This window comes from Coturnix japonica, chromosome 6 (genome assembly GCF_001577835.2).
Source record: "Coturnix japonica isolate 7356 chromosome 6, Coturnix japonica 2.1, whole genome shotgun sequence".
NCBI classification, from domain to species: Eukaryota; Metazoa; Chordata; class Aves; order Galliformes; family Phasianidae; genus Coturnix; species Coturnix japonica.
Window position 1 is genome coordinate 7,268,849 of NC_029521.1, and position 18,731 is coordinate 7,287,579.

The 18,731-nt window shown below is 45.6% G+C and overlaps 1 protein-coding gene across 4 annotated transcripts in view; it reads right to left on the minus strand.

The window, feature by feature from the left end:
* Positions 1 to 18,731, minus strand: part of JMJD1C (jumonji domain containing 1C) — a 141,131-nt gene that overhangs the window by 38,581 nt on the left and 83,819 nt on the right. For all 4 annotated transcript variants that reach the window (XM_015866212.2, XM_015866211.2, XM_015866214.2 and 1 more), the window contains one exon: positions 15,581 to 15,694. The gene's annotated coding sequence lies outside the window, so the exon portion shown is untranslated. The remainder of the gene's footprint in view (positions 1 to 15,580; positions 15,695 to 18,731) is intronic.

Here is an 18,731-nt window from a genome sequence, read left to right on the forward strand (position 1 = left end):
TGGCAGGGAGCCCCACCGACACTGCAGCTGCAGCCATACAGTGACCCCCTGCCCTGCTGCCAGGCACACTCACAGCAGCTGCAGGAGACACCCATCCCCACAACTTCATAGAATCATTACGGCTGGAAAAGACCTCTAAGATCATCTGTCTAACCCAACCATCCACCTACCACAAATGCTGCTCAGCAAACTGCGCTCCTTAGTACCACGTTTCTCCACGCAGATCCATAGACTTATGCAACCAACTGAGGCAGTACAACAATGAAGTCTGGAGGACTTTAAAAAATGTAGCTAACTCAGATCTGGTACATTTAGCTCCTTTGATCCCCTTTAGGGCACCACTACCTTCATTTCAAGACCGTACATATTAGTTAGGCAACAAGAAATCGGGCTTGTAATGCTAACGTTATTTTAATCCCATCTGTTCCTTCTGCAAAGTTTCTGATCTTTTTCTTGAAACATACAATGTTTGATTAGTCCTGTTTCTGAAGGCAATACATGATTCTGCTTTTCTCTTAGATTTCACATCCTTCCTACCCATCTTTGCTTTTTTTGAAGTTAAAACACTGAAGATAACAGTGAACCCACTGACAGCACACATGAACCTTTTTTGTTCCATCTCCTAATGTGACACACAATGTACTGGCATCAGTGACTGCTACTCTGACTGACTGCTTTGTCTGGACACCTAGAAAAGGAGACTGTGAACTTCACATTGTGTTTCTTTCCTCACTCTTGGAGTGAGCTCATGTCAAAAATGAGCTTAAAAAAAGCACAAGAAAGATCAAATACCCATTACGCAAACAGCACGCAGGTAAGATTGGGATTACATAGAGGATACCAAAGAGAACCTGAGGTTTATAAATACACATTTAACACATCATCAGTCACTGTGAAAGAAAGTATTTTGCTTCCAGATGTGCACATGCTATATATATGCCGGTCAGTGTAAATCAAAATGGCAAAGCAAAATTGTAACTGACAAGTGAAGCTCCATGTCAGGACACTTAAAAAATGGTTCCTGACATCTCAAAAAATTATCACCTACTTATGTACTAAAATATGCATGCTGCGATTGATGTTTTTTCCATCATTAGTCCTAAATCTGAGTATCTAGAAGTCAGGAAATTAACTGCATAATACATTTAAACTGGATAGTGATGGCCTTAACCAAACTGGTTTATCACAAAGACAGGGCGATGAAAAGAAGGCTGACACCTGCAGTCTCTTCCCTGTCCTGGCACTGAGGATGAGCAGATGACTGCAGCACCCAGTCTCTTTCCTGAAGCTGTATGCATTTTATTCAAGAAAAAACAACTCTACTCAACTGATATGAATGCTGGCAATTAAGGCCTTCAAGTTTTCCTTTCCTTCTTGGCTGAACTGGAAGGATTGACAGAATAACCCACAAAAGAATTAACTGCCCCACAGGGTTTTCCTCTAGAATGTTCCTCATTTGGAAGGAGTTTTACTCACAAAAATAAATATAGTCCCTCTCTTAAACCAGTTTTTCCACAAGTCTTGGAATACATCCTCCAGGATGATGCTAATCCTGGTTTGAAACCCTTATGAAATGCAAATCGAATAAATGGGACTGCAATTTTCCTTTTTTAAACCTACTGTAGGATGCTCTTTATATACGTCATACAGCAGTGGCCCCTGTTTCAAGAACAACTACATGCAATAGCAGGAATAAGGCAAAGTGCTTATGGACCACAAAGATATGACAGGAGTAATCCTTCCTGCCCTCCTGGGAGCCAGGCACATGAAGTAATGTGACTACCACAAGTGTGCCTTGTGCCAGGTTTTACAGGTCTTTGCTGCTATTTTTCCTTCCTGCCAGACCAACAGATGAATTCACCCCTAGTGGAATGGACTCTGCTTAATTATCCAAACAGTACTTGACTCTGATCTGTGACTCCTAAGATGGTCATTCTCATGCACTAAACTTCTACCAGTCCTAAGGAGCATCAAGAACAAACTTGATGAGGAAATGATCCAGTGTTTTTCTGAGTATTCCTATTCTTTCTTCTGGTGTGTGGAAACTCCAGACCACACCGCTCCAGCCAGGCCCATCTCACTTCCGCTTCTTCCCAGGAAGCAGCCATCTTTGTTCAGAGAAGCATCTTCAGACAGCTTAATTCAGACACAAGAAGATTATAATTCACAGCCCCAGGTGAAAAAGTGCAGACAGATCACTTACAATGCTTCTGAATTCCTGTCAGTCATGAATCAAACAGGAATTTCCAAGTGAGCATCCACAGAAAAAGAAGATAAAATCCAAACACATACATAGCTCTACTTCAAGCCCTACCCACAAACAAAATACTGCTTCCCACACTGACAGGCATTCTCAGATGAACAGAATGTGCATGCTGCCCAAAAAGCCATCCCAAGTGCCTTCTGAAAGGTTCCAATGACTGCAAGTTCCTTTTCCTTTTGGTTAGTAGGGTATGTCTGTGGTGTGAACACTCCCACAGCTCTCTGTCTTTCCACCAAGCTCTGTGCTATCAAACCAACACGTCTCCTCAGCATTTTGAAATGCATGTTAAAGTCATCCCTCATCAATTTGAGGGACAGGAACAAATTCATTGAATTGAGAAATGACGCTAAGTCCCCCACCAGCTTTAAATGCCTTCTTTTCAGTGAAAAGGAGGAGAACTGATGACGTTTATTTTAGGAAAATCAGCTGCGGAAAGCTGTGTATTTTGCTAGAAAAAAAACAAATTGGTGCCTCAAAGACCAAGTCTCAACTCATGTTGTACAGTACAGAACAGCAAGAGTTTATTTGGGAGATCTCCTTCCTTAGGAGAATCCACATTCAGCTTCAAAGCATAAAGGTCATCTCTTCAGCATCAGTAGGAACTCATTTCAGCTAGTGTTTTACAGAGAACAACTAAGTAGATTTTGCAGTCCTCGCAGAGGTCAACACCACATTAGTACTCACCATCTGTGACTTAATTAACTATAGCTTCCTCTGGCTGCTTAGAGGTTTTCTGATGATTTAGGACACGAATTAAATGAAAACTAGTACATAACCAACCTGAGAGTCACGCTTACAATGTTTACACAGAACAAGCTGCACATAAGAATAGGCATTTCATTAGAGCTTTAGTTGTAGAAGGACTTATTTGAATTCAAACATTGCAAACAAAAAATCCAGAGCCCAAAGAGTCATAAGCTTTCACCTTCCATTTCCCAATCATGCACAGTTTACACAGCTCAGCTGTCTAATATTCAGATTTCCCTGTATTTCTGACCGCACCACTTACCAACACTGCTTTTGCACCTACTGCATCTTAAGAAACACGTTAACTTATTTGTGAGTCTGTGCAGTATTACTCCTTCACTTCACCCATACCTGCGCTGCTTCAAAACAAAGCCCAAGTTGCCTCAGAGTCATTTCACCACAAAGATATCCAAAATCTATATTCATGAGATGGATGTATCTCTCCCCCAAGCTGCAAAATCTTGTTTCTTCTCATCTCATCGGTGAACATCTTGAGATGGTTTCCATAAATAAGATTCTTTTTCTTCCTCTCTTGCACCAAATACTTGAAAAATTGCATGAACTTCAACTGCAGGGAGATTCGATTTGGAGATATTCTGAGAGCCTAAGACTGTCACAGCGCCCTTCAGAGAGCAGATACAGCAAAAAGCATTGGTCAGACCCAGCCTGCTGAACATTTACAGCAGCCCATTAATGCCCTCTTTTCAGAAGAAAAATTTCTCCCATTTAAAGAAAAAAAAAAGCCAAGTGAAGAGCTGGCTTCAAACACACCCACATCCACACACTCTCCTCTGAAACGTGTGCAGAACTGTCTCCTTGCTTCCATTATTGGTAACTAGGAGCCTTTTTCCCCCCTCTTTTCCACTTATTGCATCACTTGACGTAGACATAGTTTAATCACTGACGTGTAATCATCTTCCAGTCATTACTATCTTTCGTTTTTAACAAACCTTACACCTCAACAGTGTTCTGCCTGACAACGAGTTTAAAAATGAAAAAATAAGTCTGGACAGGCAAGTTATCAGAGATCTTCACAGGACATGACCTGCGAACTGGTAACCCTCCTCTGCAAAGGTACAAGACTTTTCTCCAGCAGCAAAACATGAGAATCCAACTAAAACACAGAGAAAGCTGCAGCGACTGGTCCCCCAGGCAGCATCAGCCACAGCAGCCACTGTCAAGGCCAAGTGGACCACGCCAGATTCTTTCAAAGCAAAACTCATCTTTAACTAAGATTAAAATTAACAGATCTTCTGTTGTTCCACATCTCTTCCTACACCCATGTGTATCTCCTTGGCACATTCTTCTAAGCAGCTGTTTTCTGAGTCTCTTCCAAAGGCCAGCTGGCTGCCATGCCACCATGCTGGGAGCAGCCAGCAGCAGGCTATGCCGCTCCTCTGAGGCTGCTGGACACCAACAGGCTACAGGAGGCTCACCAACCACTTTGGGGGAGACCATAACTTCCCGGTTTACCTTAAACGGCTTTGTCTGCACAAATAGCAGAGGCTCAGGCTTGCAGACGATGCTGGTGCTCTGTACGTAAACCCAACCCACACTTGACCTATTTTCTGGTGCTCCCGAGCGCACGGTCACCACTTGCCTCATGCAAACCCAGCTGCTGCTGGCTACTCATGAACCAGTTTCTCCAGGCTGGAGGGCACAGCCCTGACCCCTAGTCCAGGCACAGACTGTGCTGAGTGTAGCTTGTGGGGCACACCAAGAGGACAGAAACACGTCCTCATCCTATGAGAGGCTCTGAATGCACTCTTAGCAGAGGGACAGAGACTTACAGATCCTCTGGACCACACATGTTAAAGGTTACAGGACTTTTGCGGTGTGTAATAGCGCTACTTCTAAATAGAAAGTCAGTGCTACAGGAAAAGAGATAAAGGCTAAAAATTTAGTCACTTTTCAACTGTCAGTTAACATCTGTCAGGAAAAACTATCAACAACTTTCTGCTCCTCGCTCTTCCTTACGCCTGACACTTCTCCCCACACACTCTTCCTTCCTTCCTCATTTCATTTGCACAATACTTAAGAGTTGACAGTGATTCTGAGTTATAATTACCAGGTCTGAAAACCAGAAGGAGGAGGGCTGTGCACATTTCTCCTATTTCTCTAAGTCATGATTTCAAGCTAGACAAAGTATTGTTGTGCTGACTTGTTCAGCTGTGAGAGAATAATTCACACCACTAAGAATATCAACCAACTTCCAGCAAAAATACAAAAGGTTACACTATGAAAAATATACTACAGTTAGAAATATAAATAATTGCAGGAAAAAAACCCCACTTACAATCAAGTACTTTCTCTGATTTTAGCTCACGAGTACAAAAACAAGCTGAGGCATTTGCCTTGCTGAAGGACTACCAATGTCTCAGGTGGAACGCGCCCATGGAACACCTTGCATCTTACAAGTCAGCTCGTTATTCCATACCTGTAGGTGAAAATCCAGTGCAGAGAGATGGAAGGAAGATGAGAGCAGCACGTGGAACAAGCATGCAGCAGGGAAGCAAGCAGCCGTCAATACAGAAGCAAAAGCAATGCTCTCAGCCAGACAGATGCTGTCACAAACAACTTAAAAACTGCTCTAGCAACTGCTACAGCAGTTTCTTCTTTGAAAAACAGAGATTAAAAAAAGATGACCCTTACACTCCCGGTTATGTCACCCTCTCTGAGCATCTGGGATAAATGCTGTCATCGTAATCCCAATCTGAGTCCTGATCTGATTTGCAGATTAGGAAGGAACAGAAGAACTGTTTGGTTCAACTGCGTGGGACAGAAAGCGGAATCTCCTGATGTAATGTCTCTTTTCACACCCGATTTAAAGACTTCCCCAAATAAGCAGCTCCTACCTCCCGAGCTGACAGCCTGTCAGCTTGCATTTACAAAGCCATGGTAACCACTCCTACTGCTTACGTTCTCCTCTACCTACAAATAAATGAAAGCCCAACTGATCAGCACTCCTTCATGCCTTTTTCCTCCATCACAGCCATACACTTGCTTCTCTTTTGTTTTCCATGGAATAATGCTTTTTGCCCATCACCGCAGGCTCCACACATCTATCACCATCACCTCAGTAATACTCAAATTACTCCCAATTATGCATTTTCTCAACTCCTGAAGAGAAACAGGGAATATCAGACCAACCCCACAGCCAGCAACTCTGAAGTCATGTGGGGACATCAGACCAAGCCTTTGAGTCACTTACTAAGCAACTCAATGCCACTACTGTAGTTATCTATGGGAAAAGAAACCTCAAAGTGCAGACATTTCCCTGAAGCAAACAACTAGCAGAGGCAAGTTAATGCTAACAAGGAGAGCTGCTAACTGAGCAGACTGAAGAAAAATCTTTTCTATATTTGTATTAAAATTTAAACACAGGCTCCGACACCTTGTGAATCACAAACAGCTTTCAGAAGCTATCTAACTACTCTCCAAATAGTATCACCTAAAGGACAAGCTGTACGGATGGACGCGTCTCCAGGCAAAAAGAAAGCGTCCTCCTATGACCATCAGCAGTCTGCTCAAAAGGCAGCTCAACATCTCCAGAAGTCAAGCTAGTTCAGTTTGTGATCCGGGACAGATATTTTCAGGAAACACACCCAGGCATAAGGGCTACCAGAAATCACCTGCAGCAGCTTCAACTGGCTGAGGTGGAATGCAGTGCACTGCCAGCATAGTTAACAACAGAGCAGATATCACACCTCTTGTCTACAGGTGATCTATGTGCCAGCAGTATCTTTTATCAGTTGCACTGCTCAGCAACACAGTATCCTTTGACAAAACTACTGATAACTACAGGTCTAGCGTATTAAAAAGCAAAGGTTTCTCAGTTCAATCTGCAGAAGAAAACCATAAAACTATCCAGTATACAGCAGATGGACAACAGCCCCCAACAATGCCTCTCAACACGTCCATCTGAGTATATCACTCCTGTGAGTGATTCTCAGCTCATAGTGGCCTACCATTAACTCAGAGTATCAGCAGCCATTCTGCAAATGTGCTCAGTTTTTATTTATTTTTTAAGCCAACCCCCAGCTCTCCAGGAGTTCTGGGATCACGAGGCTTCTGAACTCTCAGTGACTCATGAGGATAATGGGCAGAATACAAAACCGTCCCAGGAATAAAAAGATCTTAACTGCTTTTCTGTCAAAAGGAAAGAACGTATCTGGTACCTTCAAAAATCCTTCAAAGCCAGCTACAACATGCTTCACGGGTTTCAGAGGACTCTGGTCCATTTAATTACTATTACATTAATGTTTTATGTTAAAGCAGCTTTTGGAGGTTTGTTTGAAATTGTATTTCTTAGGATACTGCTATTAAGTAGCACTGGCCAACATGCCACTAATAAGAAAGTAGTGGAGACTAAAGATCATTTCTCTCATGCTGTAAATGACCACCACTATACTGAGAAGGAGCTTTTAAAGGTTAATTTCCAATAGGACTGAAGGCAAAGCTGCACAGAAGCAATGTATGCGGGCTGAGAAAACAATCTGGCCATTTTCTTGCACAACTTCCTTCAGAAAGCTGCACTCTCCGGGTACTGGGGACAGATGCACAGAGGCTGGATACAAAACAGCTAGCAGAGCGCTGTGTGAACGTGGAGATGCAGCCACCATCACGCACTTCTTCATGCTAATAGCTCTGATCTGACCTACCGGAGCCATTTTAGGTATTTCCCTATAAATAACAGAAGCCTGACCAGCTGGGATGCATATCATATTTGGATCAACACTGCAACACTGTGCAGCACCAGAGAAAGCAGTAGCTATGTCTTTTTATAGAACAGATGAATAATGGTCTTGTAAAGAGGAAAGACTGAATTGTTAACAAGAAAACATGGATGTTTCGGTTGCTGCTGAAATAAAGTCCTTGGGGTAAACTTGAGGAAGTCACTTCGGCATTAAAACTACTACAGCACTCAACTTTAACTGCCACTTGCTGAAGGCTGCAGAGAACAGTTCTCATGGAGCACAGATTCTGGACCCCAAATGAGTCCTTATGGTAGAGGTAATTCCAAACATGTATCTCAGAAGAAAATGTTACACGGTACCAGCCATGTAAGGATTACAATTAGTCAGGGTACTCTACTTCCCCTTCCTTTGTGCCTCTGCGGGGCCTCCTGAACACACTACCTCACAGACCTTGTAACGCCAGTGATTTAAATCCACACAAGTCCAAGAAAATCATAAACCTGACTTTTCCTTTAAAGTAAAATTCATGCATCTCATTCATGGATCTCTGCATAAATGAGGATTTCATCAGGTCAATCACCATTCCTTACCTCCAATTTCCAAACTGTGAAACTTGGGGGGAGGAACACGATTGATCTTTTCCACGCCGCTGAAATTTGAAGTTTCCTCCTTCCCAAACTAAAATGCAGGAAAAACTGCTCCTCCCTCCTGCATTTAAGCACTCCTTCTCAAGGGCTGCAGGATTTGCCTCATCCAAGCTGCAGAGCTCCCCAGGGCGCCAGGAATTCCCAGTCCCAGCAGACAGCAACTATTTGGGAAAGTGCCAGTTGGTTATAAAAAGTGAAACCAGCTTCTCTAGGAGCTGACTTTGTATCTGCAGTATGGAAATAGTGTTGGTCATAATGTCATGTAAGAAAAACACTCAGGAAAAAAAGATCATTTTTAATAAATCAAATGTGCAGACTGGCAATGCTCAAGGTTAGAGAACTGAGGACAAGGAGCCTCTCTTAGGTCTGAGCAGTATTTTCCACAGGCATTTACTGGTGAAAAAAAAATAACCATTTGTGATCAAACAGGATGTTCCCTACCCAGAAAAACTGGGCAGATGTATAAATCCACTAACATTGAGACTGCTTTTCAGAAGTGTTTCCATGAAAGGCTTTGACCTTAACTTTTTTTGGGGAAAAAGAAGATTTGTTCCATACATTCTGTTTCAAATTCCCAATTTTCACCGTATTTATTTCAATCCTACCTACTGGTATAGAATTCATGAGTCAAACCATGTAAGTTACTGCAAATCTGGAAAGACTGTGGGACGGGCCTAACAGGTTTTGCTCTGCTGTCACAAGGAAAGCTGCAGGCCTAGGGATGCCCCTTCCACCAGCAGCCCCTGCAGCCCGAGGAGAGTTCCAGCTCTGCTGCAGCTCCCCAGTGGGGCCCAGGCACCTCCTGAGGCCCGATGCCCTCTAGCCAGCACTGCCTCAGCCCCAAGGCTGCAGCCCTGCTTGTGGGGTGTGCTGCCTGCCAGTCTCCCCCACATCACTCTTTTCCCCAAGGTCCATCAAACACACAGCAACTCCGCTCCTGGGTCAAACATCACTGACATCTGGGACAATAGGAGACAGCGTGACTAAAGAAGCTTTCTCTTCCTTAAGGAATTAAGGCAAAATAGGTACAACTCTATTACACTTTGAGAATAAAGACAGCTCAAGTCCTTGGAAATGCAACCCTTATTTGAAGGCAGATGCAAGGACAGGCCAAGGAATCAATGCACACTTCTTAGCACTCTGCAAATGGAGGACGTGACTCCCTGCCTCACTCCTCTCTCCTTACATCTACTCAGATGCAACTCTTCTGTACCACACTTGTAGCAGGCGGTGAAGGCTGGCATGAGTCATCTGACCCACTTCTAGCTTGATGCAGCCTTTTGCTTTCCTTCACATTGGGAACTTACGCTTAAACATAGATGTGTCACTAACAAGGTGTTTAGATCATCGCTCCTTATGATGCTGTCAGAGAGGCTGGCTGGACTAACGATGGGCGTCCAGACACCAGAGACATAGTAAGGAAAGGAGGTAGCTTTTAAAGACAACACCGAGAAGAGTTAAAGATGCAGAAAGAGGTGTGCTTCTGCCACTCGTGGAGGAAACAAAGCCGAACACAAGATGGTCACAGCTGCCAGCTGGTCAGCACCTGGAGCTGCTGGGCTGCTTCTGCCAACCTCAAAGGGTGGGACAAACCCCAAACCTCCTGCCTGCCTGGTCAGTGCAAGTGCAAGTTTATGGGAAAAGCAATTGTAGCTGCAGAAGCTATTTTTAAGCCTCAAGCCCAAAGTAGAAATCTGAAAGAAGTCTGTACTGTATGATTATGGGCTGCTTAAATTACATACAGAAAAATACCTTATTTTATTCCCTGTTTCAACATGTTCAGCTTTTTTTTTTTTTTTTTTTTTTTCTTAAATAGTGCATGTTGTTACTACACAAGCCCTGCTACACCACTGGCTTGTCTGTATGAGCAGGGTAATTAAACCCAAAAGCATCCAAGCCTGAAATACCCAGTATCTGTCTGTAGTAACTAGAAAAGGAGAGTGCTGGAGTTGTACAACCTGCCCTTCTCATGCCTTACCTCATGGCATATAGAACCTGAATCTGTAATATATCTAATAGTACTTAGATCCTCAGTCTGAGATTCTATTTCATGGTTAGTAGGCAAGATTATTGGTATTATTATTACTAGAACAATCATTAAGGTGTGTTAGACATTTGACCTGTCAACTCTCAAGCATGCAGTGCACATTCAGGAGAGGAGCAAAGTGCACACACCTATCATTTTGCATGTTATATCTCCCACAGGGGATTTCTTGGTGCCATATCTTTACATCTAGAACCTTCAGTACAGAGGTAGACAGGCTGACCTAACCATTTTGAAATACCAAAGCAATCAGCCTTATCTCTAAAGAAAAACTACCAATAAAGAAATACTCCTTCAGGAAAACGTGAACCAGTAGGTTGGACTGCAGAAAATTCCAGCACAGGGAACTGAACTGTGCTCCTGTGCTCCTGATTCATTCTCTTGCTTGACTCATTTTGTTTTTACTTTTTTCCTTTTTTTTTAAACCCATCACACAGGGGACTTTCTGAAGACTGTGTGCACACCCTTCCACTTCCTTCCTTGAGTGGCGAAATACCCTCTCACAGGAAGTTTAATGATTATGAAGGAACTTAATTTGAATTCTCTGCACTGCCTCAACTGTGCACATTTGTTCCAGTGCTGCTCGCTCACAAATCCTCTGGAAACTATCTAGCTATAACATGCACACACACACAAAAGCCCCTACCATGAGGCAGTGCTTTAAGTCACACCATGGAGCAGCTGTGCTGGGAGGGCAGGCAGCCAGCAGAACCCCAGCACTATCTGCGAGCACACTCCTGCTCTGCCCAACCCAGGCAGAGCTAGAGAGCACTGAGCCTTGGACAAAGCATACTTTTTCCTGTTTTTCCACACAGGTGCTTTGGTATGGAAAAGCAGATCGTAACATGGTGTGTGTTGTTTTTCATTTGCTCCTCTGCAGTGTAAGACAACTCAGCCCAGCTGTAGAGCTGGAGCTCAGCTTTTCAGCTCAGAGAGCAGAAGCACCAGCTCCAGCCCAGCGGTGCCTGGTACTGCCAACCACCACCCAGACAGCAACACCAGGCAGATGAGATCGCACACACCGCACACTGAGCTTTAATTCTTCTTATCCATCTACAGCCCCTAAAGAAAACTGCAGCGCTGAAGCAAAGTAAGGCATCATCTGCTGCTTCACTTACTGCACGTAATACAACTAACAGACACATCAATGGCCACAAAATGGTACTGTGAAGTAAAAAAGCTTTGCTTTTCATTACTTGTGTAGGCTTACTGTAGTTTCACTTCTTTTAACAACAAATGCACATGAAAGCATATGCTTGTTCTTGGTCTATAGCAAAAGCCACTGTAAAGCCCACCAATGGCGGGTTTTGACTTGGTGAGCATCACAAAGTACACACGATACACTGCGACTGCTGAGCAGAAAAATATTAGGAACATGTGGTCTTCAAATGCGATATGCAAGTCCATTCCTTACAGATACTGGTTTGACACACACATACAAAAATGCGTGCTGTAAATATTCTGTCCATCATTTCCTGCAAAGGAATATAATTTTCATGTAATTGCTACGCAAATCACCACAGCTAACACATTTGCATCTGCTTTCTCCTCAGGATCCTCTTGCCACTGCCATAAAAAGAACGACATGACTACACGGTCTGACCAGCCCAGATTAATGAATGAGTCATTCTCAGTCACACACAAGTTTCATGTAGACAATAATACCGCTTGTATCCTCTATGAAGCAACCCAGAGAAAAGCTGCCGGAAACAAGTTGTGGGTTGGTGTATAAGGCACCACACGTGCAGAATCCAAGGCATTTTTATGGAGAAGGTTAGGATTCAAAGCAGTACCGTGTATGGGAAAAAAGAAACATCACAGAGCGCTTGGATAAAAAGAACAAACACTTGGTAAATAAAACACAGTGGAAATGGGGGAACAAAATGGGAAAAGACTAGTACAGCAAAGCTGCACACCCTACTTACAGTAATGATATTCACAGAGCTTCTACCAAGGTCGCTGAATCTCGTAACAATTGAAATAAGCTTATTTATGCAAAGAGCAGGCATGGCATGGGAATCTGCGGTTCATGATTCCCCAGCAAGTCCTGCCAAACTGTCTTTACTCTGATTCTGGAAGAACCACTTCTGGTAACGAGAGTAATTTAGTTCTTTGCCTTCTCCAACTTTGTTTTTCCTGCCAAGGCTAAGAGTGTGCCAAGTGCGCTGTTTTCTTTGCCTTGAGCAGTTGTCACCTTCAAACCGGACAGCACCACCTTATTCATGAAGCTCTTTAGCCCAATAGTTATGTTAAACAGCCCTGTGTTTTGATGAGAACTGGTCTGAGCAGAACTCATACCAAACCCTCCTCTGCTGCCCATTACAATATTACAAGTGCACGCAAGGATGGGAAAAATTACTCAGTAGTTACGAATTGTATCTGAAGTGAAATGGAGTCTTCCCACACAGATCCAAACTTTGTTTGCTTTGGCAGAAAGGTACTGGAATTTTAGGCACTAGCAGCAAAATGCAATAAAAAGGCGTTCAGATCACCACGGTCTCTGGAGGACTTCATATTGAAAACGCACAGCCATGAGAGCTTAAACCGAAAACTGAATACATTTAGAAAGACTTATAGTTATCTCTGCAAAGAATGGTTCCTCGGTTTTGTCCTCTGCTCAAAAACAAGTCAGCAGTGTTCCAAACCAAACAAGGGAGAAAAAGGCCATTTTTTGTGCTTCTGAGAAAAGCAGATTCTCACAGGAAGTTTATATGGGATTTATCTTGGATCTTGTTCTCATGTCAAAGAGAATGAAGGCCCTCCAATAAAATATGGGGGTGGGGAGGAGAGGGGGCAAGTTAAAGCCACCTTCTGTTTGGTGAGATGGGGCTAAAAATCTGCAGCCTGATTTCCAAAATTAACAGAAAATAACAAGCAGAATGAACAAATAGTAACTATCTTCCTCTTTAGGCATATTTCACGAGAAAACAGCTACATGATGATAAAATTATTATCTGCCTAGTGCACTGCCACTACTTGATTTGGTTAACGCTTTGAAATGGTTTCTGTTCTCTTAAAAACACAATCAATCAACTTAGTTCTCACCTGTACCACTACACTGTAACACTTGGCTTTATACCCCTATGAATATATATATACCCCTTATGCAGTTTCCAAAACTTCTCATAATCATTAAAAACAAAAAATTTTTAAAAAAAAATCTTTGCAGTATTGATCAGTGAGCTTGATGTTCGTTTGTGTTTTTTTCCAAAATCTGAGCAACAGCCAGTTAAGATACGAATTTTTGATGCCTTTTTACTCACAAGGAATCTCCACCAGCAACGATGATAAAGTGATGAAAGCATTTAGATGTCTGCTGTCTCCAGGCTACTCACAAAGCATGTGGATCAGCAGCCCCCACCTCGGCATTATCAGGTAGCCATCTGCTTCAAGAAGGGTGGAACAACCTCACCTTTCACACAGCAGTTGCCCTCTATGTGCCATGAAAGGTCAGGATTTAGGAAGATGAAGATTGTACCTGGAACTATTTTTCTACAAGCTACTGTGTCCTACTGGTTTCTGGTGAAGAACTTTTGAAACTGAACTTGCTAATGCTGTTAATTCCAGTACTGTTCTTCAAGATGGTATCGAGTCAGCTGTTCACAAAGCATGTTTTCAAAAACGACATCTTCAATTTGTATGCACCTTCCCAAATGGAAGCAGTTACTAAGGACATACTAAGACCATCAGTAAATACTCCCTGAAGAAAGACCTAAAATCTGTGCAGCACTGCTGTGATGCTGCCAGCCAGGCTTGGCAACGAGGCTGTTTTACAAAAGGCAGTCCTTCCCTGGGATTCAACTTGTTTATTCAGCTCATCTTGTGAGAAATGATCCACTGCCAAGCGGAGATTGATTACTGTTACTGGAATGAACGTTATCAAAGACACGATCTTGACAGATTTCACGCAAAGGACAGACGCTAGCGCAAGAATTTGCTTTGTAAAATGAATCTGTGAGATTGCGGTTGGGCTCTGAGGGTGAATTTACACTTCATGGCTCAGCTGATTTAAGAGGCTGCCGCTGCCAAAGGAGGATATCCCACTGTGTTGCGTCATCCCTGCCCCCCCTCACCCAGCAGGCTGCAGTGCTCGCTGCACCCTCTGCTAATCCAGCTCAGATCGCTAGCACCACCCCCCTTTCTGAAAGGCAGGGCTGACCTAACTAGCGTGGGTTTCTGACAGTGGGAAGCGTCCTTCTCACCAAAGTCAAGCTGTCAGAGCAGCTCGAGCCGCAGCACCTCACTTCACCCTGAGGAGAGGCGGAGAGCCTCCCCACTGCAGACGCGCTGAGCAGCAGCCCTGCCACCAGCTGAACCTCCCTCTCCTTTCCCCAGCATTCTCTCTCTAAGTCGCTTCTCTTTTTCTAGCTCTATATTTGGTATTGGGAAAAAACGTCTTGGTGGGGGAGGAGGGAACAAGGGGTGTCAGGACTAAATTACATAGCATTTATTCAGGGCCATCTGTTATTCCAAGACTCAAAGTACTATTTCTGTATCACTGCAGTGTACCATCACAGCCATAGGAAGGAATTTATGGCTATTCTAATTGCAATCAGTCCCATGCAAGCTCAAGTATCAAATGTTTTTCTATTTGTCATAAAAGATTTTTAGACCTTATTTCAGGGAGGGGAACAGAAGTCATTATTTCTCCATTAAAGATATGCACATTAACAGACGAACGCATTATTAATTAATGAAGAAGGCATTAAAATCAAAGCTACTGGAACTTTTAGTAGGCTTAGAAACAACAGCACAAACAGTTTATTTTTAAAACAAGAAAAACAGTTTTTCTGCTAATCATTCTCAAACAAACAGTAAGTCGAGCATCACTGTCCTACTGCAAGGGCCTAGAAACCAAAGCCCAGTTTCAGGAGGACAGATACTGTCTTTTTTCTGCTCTACAATTAACTGCAGTGATTAACCTTTAAAGAGATCAGATGTTTCATTTAAGAGGTGGTTCAATGACATTAGTTGCGAGCTACTCCTAAGAGTCATCAAATTCCCCACACCAGACGTAATCTTTGACAAAATGAGGAGCACTCACTGCCAATAATCAATAGGAAATGGCTCCTGCAGCACAGAACCTGGCTGTGGGAAGGGCTTCTCACGCCCTCCATATAACAACCACAAGGATTTTAACTCTGTTAATGTGCAGTATGAATATGCTGGCCACGCTGCTTACCTGATAGGGCTGAAAGGCACTATCTTCAGTTATAAAATCCAGCTGTTTGTCCACAAGGAATTCTACTGCAGTAATCGAATCGTATACACTTTTTCCAACCAAGGGTTTGAACGTCTATTGAAAAAAAGGAAGAAAACAAACAAATTAAACAAAGCTCAGCACATCAAACCCCCAGGACTGACGCAGAACTTCTTCCATCAAAGCAAGTTGAAACAGAGTAACAATTGCTAATTAGACAAGAAAGGAGAGGTTTGTGTTTGTCGCCTTTCCTTTGCACCGTTGGTGGAAAAGCCAGCAAGAAAAGGTAACTGCAACATACATTCTTCCTTTCCCTCATTGTTCTTGAGCAAGAGTGTTTACCACAGAAGCTCAAAGTGCAGGAGCACGATTACATCTTAAACATACAGCTTAGCACGCAGATCCTCTCTCTGCCTGCAGGACCAGCTAGCGCAGCGGCAATTACGGCGAGGACACTCAAGTGGAAACAACTGCAGACACCAGAACGCTCCCCTTCCTGTTCTGAAATCGTTCACCTTGCCTCAAGTCAACCCTCTCGTTTCCCCGAGCCTCTGCAGCTCCTCGGCGGCCGCCCGCCTCCCCCGCAGCCGCTCCGCCCTGCAGCAGCCAGCTGCTCCGCACAGCCCCGTGCCAGGAGGCCTGGCCGCGCTCCGCCTGCAGGGCAGCCCGCGGGCCGCGGTGCCATCTGGCCGCAGAGCCGCACAAAGCGGCCCCCGGCACCCCCACACCGCCCCCCCGCAGCGGGCTCTGCGCAGGCGGGCGGAGGGAACGCTGACGGAAAGAGCTCTCCCGGAGAGGGGCCGAGCAGTCCCTGCGTGCTGGCAGCCTGCCCTGAAACCCAGCGCGGCTGTGCCGAAAGGAGATGAGTCAGGTGGAAAGGAAATCCCAGCGGATGGAGGGGAGAGAATGCGGCTGGCTCTGAAGGCAGACGGCGAGCGGCAAGAGGAAGGCACTAATGAACAGCAGAACGAGCGGGATGTGAGAGGAAACGCGGAGGAACTGAAAACAGGGAAAGAACCGAAAATGGGGCTGAGGGAAAGCAACAATGGAAAGCTGCCCTGCGGGACCCGACTAGAACCAGAATTCAGGAGAAAACCGAGAAACAAAGCCCAGCACAGCCACACACAGCACTGCAAAGGCCGCCGTGCCCCGCAGGTCACCCCAACTGTGCCAGCCCGTCACACAGGCCGAGGCCGCGGTGTTACATGAGGCAGCACAAGGCCCCGGGGCACCGCAGGGCACTGAGCTGCCCACGGCCTCCACGTGTCACCCGCAGCCAGGACCGAGCTCGGGGTGCTGCTCTGCTCTGCAGTGCCCTGCGCTGCCTTCCCAGCACTGCACACAGGGAGCTGAAGCCGTGCCCTCGCTAAGCAAAGCGGTGCCTTTAGCTGGGGCTGCATCTCACTTTCTAATAAACACACCCCACGCTACAAACGTGCAGATTAAGCAGGCGACATCCTCCGTTCTGTTGTTATTTAAGGTTTCACCTCAGTTGTTACCATTTCTTGTGCAAGCAAGGGGAAAAAACACCACCCCGTTGGGCAGCCAGCCATCTCGGTGACACGGTAACTGGATGAAAGGGCGAAAAGGGCAGGGGAGCACGATAATATTCTAACAGCAGCCTGCATGGCAAATAGTTATTTAACCTCTAATGGCTCGGAAAGGCCCTTTGCTCTCGCCCCACTGTTCCAGACCGGCTCTTGCAGCGCTAATGGTTTGAGTTAGGAGGGTGGAGCTCACACCACCGCATTGCAAAGCATGAGTGTACAAACCCACAAGTGGATAAACTTTCCTTCCAAACGTCAGTGCCGCAGCCTTTGGGTTTTTCATTTACCCCCGGGTCCAAGCAGACGCCGCCCGACTTTTTCACACCATTCCCCTTCCCTTCCGTCCCATTATTCGGGTCATTTCTGAGCGCAAACAGGACACACCACATGGTTTGCTGAAAGGAGACTGTGTGGAATGCGGCTGCAGTTATCGCTCGGGATTTAGAAAAGACGACAGATTAAGGTGCGGGTGAGCCACCAGTTTATCTTACCGCCGGTATTAAAAGAACCAGTTCCAAATATAGATCTGCGAGCGTGATTACGCCAAGGAGAGAAACGTAATGCCTCCTCATTTGCTTTCACAGATCTAAGCCTCCAGACAGGCCAACGCCCCCTAAATACACATGTGAAGGAAGCGGGCCATCCCACAAGCACAGAGGAAAAATATGTAAATAAATAAAGCAAAACTATGCCATGTCACACACATCCTCCTACAGAGACGTCTGCTCTGCCGCACATAAGCTGCCATCTGTCAGGCCCTGGAGAACCTCCACAGTGCCAAAGCACCACCAAACCCCACCCTTACAAGCTGCCTCCTGGGGACGGCCAAGTCTGCCCGCCTGGGGCTCAGGGCAGGGCAGGGCACCGGGGCACTCGAGCAGGGACAGACGTGACCCAACCTCACACCGTGTGCGCACAAAGGCAGCCGGGCCGGGTGCTCCACAGGCAGCAGGCAGCTGCTGGAGGCAAGCATGCAGGACGTGCAGCGACACGACCGCGGGCTGAGGAGCTCCCTGCAGAGAAAGGCGCTCCCTTTTCCATTCCCGAGCAGAGGACGAGCCCGGGGAGGCTGGAACCAGCACAAACTCAACACCGCACAAGTCTCCCCTTCGTGCTGGCACCGAGCCTTCTTTGACATCCGCGTTAACTCTGCTCCCTGAAGGCCGCGATTAAGAGCGCGGGGTCAATTTTAAGTGACGTCTGACTTCAGCGTTCCTCTGAACCGCTGCTTTGAAATAAAGACCCCCAAAGTCCCTGTGCTTTATCTCACCAGCTCAGACCGCCCGCTTTGCCACGCGGATCCCTGCCCGCAGGGTCCCCTCTGCCCACCCCGGCAGCCCCAGCCTGGCTCTCGTCCCCGCCCCCGGGCCGCGCACACCAGCCCCGCGCACCTCAACGCAGGTGCCATTAGGAAAACTTTTCCACGCGGCGCGGAGCTGCTCGGCCGGTACCGGCTCCTCTCGTTATGACAATCCGGGATGGCCGCTCCTCCTCCCGAGCCGGCTGCGGCCAAACGTGCGCCGAGAAGAACGCGGGGCTGCGGGGCCGGTCCCCCCCCACCCCAGCTATCCGCTCCCGGCACAGCG